General features: G+C 43.4%; 1 long non-coding RNA gene across 2 annotated transcripts; it reads right to left on the minus strand.

Annotated features, from left to right (window-relative positions):
• Positions 1–245: 245 nt before the first annotated feature.
• On the minus strand, positions 246–5,572 carry LOC116225226. 2 transcript variants are annotated; one of them, XR_006153021.1, is made up of 3 exons: positions 5,399–5,572; positions 1,460–1,532; positions 246–666 (listed from the first exon to the last, which is right to left on the minus strand). It is a non-coding gene; the product is annotated as an uncharacterized LOC116225226 (long non-coding RNA). The 2 variants fall into 2 exon arrangements; XR_004165985.1 differs by lacking the exon at positions 5,399–5,572 and having other exon boundaries at positions 1,460–2,492.
• Positions 5,573–6,019: the final 447 nt, after the last annotated feature.

The following is a 6,019-nucleotide window of genomic DNA, read 5'->3' on the forward strand; positions in this document are numbered from 1 at the left end:
TTCATACGTCTTCCTAACTTTATATCTCTTAATCAGATAAACTAAATGTAAATAAACGATTTAAATATGTATTTTTAACTCTCTTTCTATTGAAGCTTTTAACCTGTTTATGCTAAATGTAAACTCATTTTAAATGTATTAGATGACCATGTTTTTTTTCTCTAAACAACACATTATATATCCCTTATGGCTCATTGAGTGTTACAGAATAACCAATTTACTAACAATGAATTTCACACAACAGGTAAAGTTTAACTGTTTATTATAAAGTAAGGATAGAACTTCCAAACATCAATTGTCATGTCCGGCTCACAGACATGACAAATAACAGAAGTTCACACAGATTTAAAACCATTTAAAACATTATCTGTTAATTTATTAGCGACTAACGAGGACACTAACAGGCAAAACTATGGTGAGATGTGGCAGTCAGTGAATCAGTAGTGTTAGCGTGCCGTGTATGCATGCATGCTAGGTCAGTAAGTGGGGTGTTGTATCGTGAAAAGTACGCCAGGATGAGCATGGCGCGAGCGGAGAGAGCAAAGTGTCCCCTTTCTCTCTCTTTCAGAATCTGTCAATGAATCAGTGGGACGTGCTCTCATAGCACTGGGAACACCGGTCCCAGGTGTTCCCAATAACTGACGAGCCGACACACCTGCTGGGCATCTGCAACACAAACACACAGACAGACAAACAGCCCGCCCAGCAACCAAAAGAGCCGGGGTCGTCACACACTCTAGACCTGTTCTTCAAGAGCAGTAAAGATTTGCACTTAAACTACTAACTATGTTATATGCTAAAGCATTACTGATTGCATAAAGGTCTTCTTATGTCTATGGTTCACTGGTGAAGAAGTAATCTGTCTCAAGAGCGCTTTGTATGGTTTCATGATTTTAATTACCTTTGAATAGAAAACATCAAAAATAAAAACAGTGTTTTGACTGGTCGTTCATGATTAAAAGATACGTTCCTATTTGCTTCATCTGCATGGGATGTATGTAATTGTCATGTGAGATAGAGGGCAAGTGTGTGTGTGTGTGTGTGTGTATGTGTCTGTGTGTGTGTGTGTGTGTGTGTGTGTGTGTGTGTGTGTGTGTGTGTGTGTGTGTGTGTGTGTGTGTGTGTGTGTGTGTGTGTGTGTGTGTGTGTGTGTGTGTGTGTAAACATTTGCATAAGCAGCTCACTGTTTGCAGATATGAAATAATCACTGCTACTCCTGCTTTGTTTTTAACACACCTCATCCATTCACTTTGAGAATCTCAATCTTATTATTCAGGGGAGTCCAATCCATTGGAGGAGTCTAGAAGCGAAGCTTGATGTTTTAATAAGAAGAGGAGAAAGAGATCCTCAGAGGATTGCTCTTTGGTTGGTGTAAATTTCCCCTTGTTGATTGGGGAACATGCCATTTCCAATTCAAGCAATTGTCGCAGCACCATAACAGGCATATGATAACGAGTACCTTATCTCGCTTTAATGATTGGATCTGCATGATCCTCAACACGACTCCATCTATCTGATCTCGTCTCGTCTGCCTGAAAGAGAGAGCGAGAAAAAAAAATGACTTTGCTGGATAATAAAGTCAAATTCAAAAGGATCCCAATTCCTGATTAGTTCAAAGCATGTCGGAGATTCACCAGGCGATGGATATTTTTTTTCTCTCTCTCTCTCTCTCTCTCTTTTTGCAGGTGCATAATAAAAGAGAAAATGTGAGTAAAGGTACGATATCAGACCACGTTTGTCTTTCTTATGTTAAACCAAAGCAGAACAAAGATTTCCCTTTTTGTTATTATTGCGTCTTAAAAAAAGTTTCTTTTCACCCCGGCAAAAGAACAATGGGTTTTGTTTCATCACTGGCAGCAGATGTTGGAATTTGTATGTATTTCCCGTACAACTAGGCTGCATTTACCTTGCAAATAGTTTACATGTCTTCTTTTCATGATTCTTTATTTGACATTCTTTGCGATCGCAAAGGGTTTCAAATACCCTCGGCATCCTAGAGGAAAGAGTGTGTGTGTGTGTGTGTGTGTGTGTGTGTGTGTGTGTGTGTGTGTGTGTTTTCTAGTTAACAGAGTTTGCCTCCTTTTCAGAGCACCACACCATATGCTTGGAGCTTCTTACTGTAAGGGAAAAAAACAGAGGATGAGGGAGATAACAAACAAGAGATAATTGCCTTGATGGGTGAATTAATGCCCCTCTTAGTGACATTGTGATCTTATGTCTATGGTTCACTGACCCACACAACTCTGTTTGCCTGGTCCATACTCCATCACGTGTTGTCAAGGAGATTGATGTTTTGTGTGTTCAGATGCGGTGGTGGACAGATGGCAGTCATTTAATCACAGATTTGTCTTATCTTGCTCAGGTTTCATTTGAAATAAAGTGAAAAACTGTATATATACAGTTTACAGTATACAAGTGAACAAATGATACAGTGACAAAATCAATGCATTGAATACACTGCTTGTGTGTGTGTGTGTGTGTGTGTGTGTGTGTGTGTGTGTGTGTGTGTGTGTGTGTGTGTGTGTGTGTGTGTGTGTGTGTGTGTGTGTTCACTTGTACATGAGTTTGCATACAGGCTGATAAAACTATCAAACCTTTTAATCTGTAAAATGAACAACACTGAAAACTGTTAATCACTTTTTCTTCACACGATGCGTTGGCATGGTTTTTATATTAGCATGAGATAGGCCTGGGATTTGACAGATAAGATAAAAGTGTTGCTGCGAGTGAGTTAATTGATGCTGACGAAAGAAGGGTGACTTATTTCAGGTGCGAGGGGTGGGGTTTGCTATGCTATTTATGAGCCCAACACAGACACACACACACACACACACACACACACACACACACACACACACACACACACACACACACACACACACACACACACACACACACACACACACACACACACACACAGACACACACACACAATCTCTCCTCTTGATACTGTCTGTACCATTCATATTACCTCCACAATCAGTTAAAGGCGCTCCCATAATAATAGACTTTCTTTTTTTGTACGAATGCTGATCTGCGGATTTAAGCTATTTGTCATGGCCCCGCTCCCTGCGACGTGATTGATGCTGCACCCCGGAGTGATGATCTAAGGCTCGAATGATTCTTTATTAAAACGCTATCGATGCTGACATTTACATATTGAAATTGGTACTTAGAGCAAATTCTCGACGTGGAAACAACAGACTCTCTGGTGGTGGATGCTATTGATCATTCTGACAATGTATTTATGAATTTTTCCGAGGGGTAAAAAAACTTACTGGGCTTTTTTTCTTCAGCACTAATGCTGTTGGGTATATAGTGGGAAATAGCAGGTTTTCCATCCCACATGACTTAGAGTCTGGAGCGGAGACTGAAACAGTGAGGGTCAATATGGCCACGGCAGCTCCATCCCTCAGCTAAATGAATGGTGTCCGACGGTACCTTCATTAGTCAGGTTACTGTACAATGAGTGTGAGAGGGAGAGAAAAAGGGAGGGAGGGAGATAGGGAAGGAAAAAGAGAGTTTGGGGAAGAGAGTGGGTGAGGGAGAGAGGAAGGGACGGAGTGAGTGAGTGAGTGAGTGAATTAGTGAGTGAATGAGTGAGTGAATGAGTAGTGTGTGAATGAGTGAATGAGTGAGTGAGTGTGTGAGTGAATGAGTAAGTGTGTGAGTGAGTGATTCAGAGTGAGTGAGCGAGTGAGTGTGTGAAGGAGTGAGTGAGTGTGTGAATTAGTGAATGAGTGAGTGAGTGTGTGAGTGAGTGAGCCAGAGTGAATGAGTGAGTGAGTGAGTGTGTGAATGAGTGAGTGAGTGAGTGAGTGAGTGAGCGAGAGTGAGTGAGTGTGTGAGTGAGTGAGTGTGTGAATGAGTGAGTGAGTGAGCCAGAGTGAGTGAGTGTGTGAGTGAGTGTGTGAATTAGTGAGTGAGCCAGAGTGAGTGTGTGAATGAGTGAATTAGTGAGTGAATGAGTGAGTGAATGAGTAGTGTGTGAATGAGTGAATGAGTGAGTGAGTGTGTGAGTGAATGAGTAAGTGTGTGAGTGAGTGATTCAGAGTGAGTGAGCGAGTGAGTGTGTGAAGGAGTGAGTGAGTGTGTGAATTAGTGAATGAGTGAGTGAGTGTGTGAGTGAGTGAGCCAGAGTGAATGAGTGAGTGAGTGAGTGTGTGAATGAGTGAGTGAGTGAGTGAGTGAGTGAGCGAGAGTGAGTGAGTGTGTGAGTGAGTGAGTGTGTGAATGAGTGAGTGAGTGAGCCAGAGTGAGTGAGTGTGTGAGTGAGTGTGTGAATTAGTGAGTGAGCCAGAGTGAGTGTGTGAATGAGTGAGTGAGTGAGTGAGCGAGAGTGAGTGAGTGTGTGAGTGAGTGAGTGTGTGAATGAGTGAGTGAGTGTGTGAATTAGTGAGTGAGCCAGAGTGAGTGTGTGAATGAGTGAGTGAGTGAGTGAGCGAGAGTGAGTGAGTGTGTGAGTGAGTGAGTGTGTGAATGAGTGAGTGAGTGAGTGAGGGAATGAGTGCGTGAGTGAGTGAATGAGTGAGTGAGTGAGTGAGCCAGAGTGAGTGAGTGTGTGAGTGAGTGTGTGAATTAGTGAGTGAGCCAGAGTGAGTGTGTGAATGAGTGAGTGAGTGAGTGAGTGAGTGTGTGAGTGAGTGAGTGAGTGAGTGAGGGAGTGAGTGAGTGAATGAGTGAGCCAGAGTGAGTGAGCAAGAGTGAGTAAGTGAGTGAGTGAGTGAGTAAATGAATGAGTAAATGAATGAGTGAGTGAGTGTGAGTGAGTGAGTGAGTGAGCCAGAGTGAGTGAGTGAGTGAGTAAGCCAGAGTGAGTGAGGGAGTGAGTGAATGAGTGAGTGAGTGAGTGAGTGAGTGAGTGAGTGAGCCAGAGTGAGTGAGCAAGAGTGAGTAAGTGAGTGAGTGAGTGAGTGAGTAAATGAATGAGTAAATGAATGAGTGAGTGAGTGAGTGAGTGAGTGAGTGAGTGTGAGTGAGTGAGTGAGTGAGCCAGAGTGAGTGAGTGAGTGAGCCAGAGTGAGTGAGTGAGTGAGTGAATGCGTGAATTAGCCAGAGTAAGACATTTACCATGATAACATCTCTCTCCAGGCTGAAAAACCAAGCACAGAGCCAGCAGGCCCCCACTGACCCGCATGTCAAAGCCTCATTAACTGACATCCACACCAGGTGACCACCAGTGCTTCCCACTGCCCTGATTCATCAGTGAATCGGTAACTCACCACAGAAGCCGATGCCGCCATTTGTTCCTAATTGCTGGATTGGATCAGCACAGCAAGCAGCTCTGCTTTTCCTCAATTAGCTTCTCAAACGTTCAGCGGGGACACAACCAGAGCCAGCTTGATGAAGAGCCCTGAGGCTACAGAGAAGAATGGAAACAGCGGAACTGAGATCTTACCAGTCACTGTTCTACTGTCATCTGTCCGCCTTCTCCCCTCATCCCTTCTTTCAAATGGATTGTTGTTGTTTTTTTTCCCCTCTCTCTCTCCGCCGTTTTCCCCGTTATGAAAGCGCATGTTGTGTGCATCGGGACGGAAGTGTTTGTCAAGCGTTGCTTGGTGGCCGTGGGGCGAGGACCTAAATCTATTCTGACACGGGCTTAGCACTTGTAATCCTATTATTCCCATTTGATTCAAGGCTAAAATACAAAAACACTGCATTGTGTTGGATGGGTGTAAAGCCTTGTCTTTCTCCCCTTGGTTCCCCTTCAGCATGCATGCACACATACATCCACATGCACACACACATGTGCAAACATGTGCACACACACAGAGAGAGAGAGAGAGAGAGAGAGAGAGAGAGAGAGACACACACACATACTGACATGTTTTCACAAAGACACATTCACAGACCACTTGCATTCATGCAGATTGTGGTGCATACCACAGTGCCAAGTCTAAAGAATCCACACTGAAAATGTATTTCATTGTAAGACTGGGTGTACAGCTATCCTGCTTCCTCAATACACATACACACACTGACTCACTCTTTCACACACACACACACACACACACACACA

This window comes from Clupea harengus, chromosome 20, assembly GCF_900700415.2.
Source record: "Clupea harengus chromosome 20, Ch_v2.0.2, whole genome shotgun sequence".
Lineage (NCBI taxonomy): Eukaryota > Metazoa > Chordata > Actinopteri > Clupeiformes > Clupeidae > Clupea > Clupea harengus.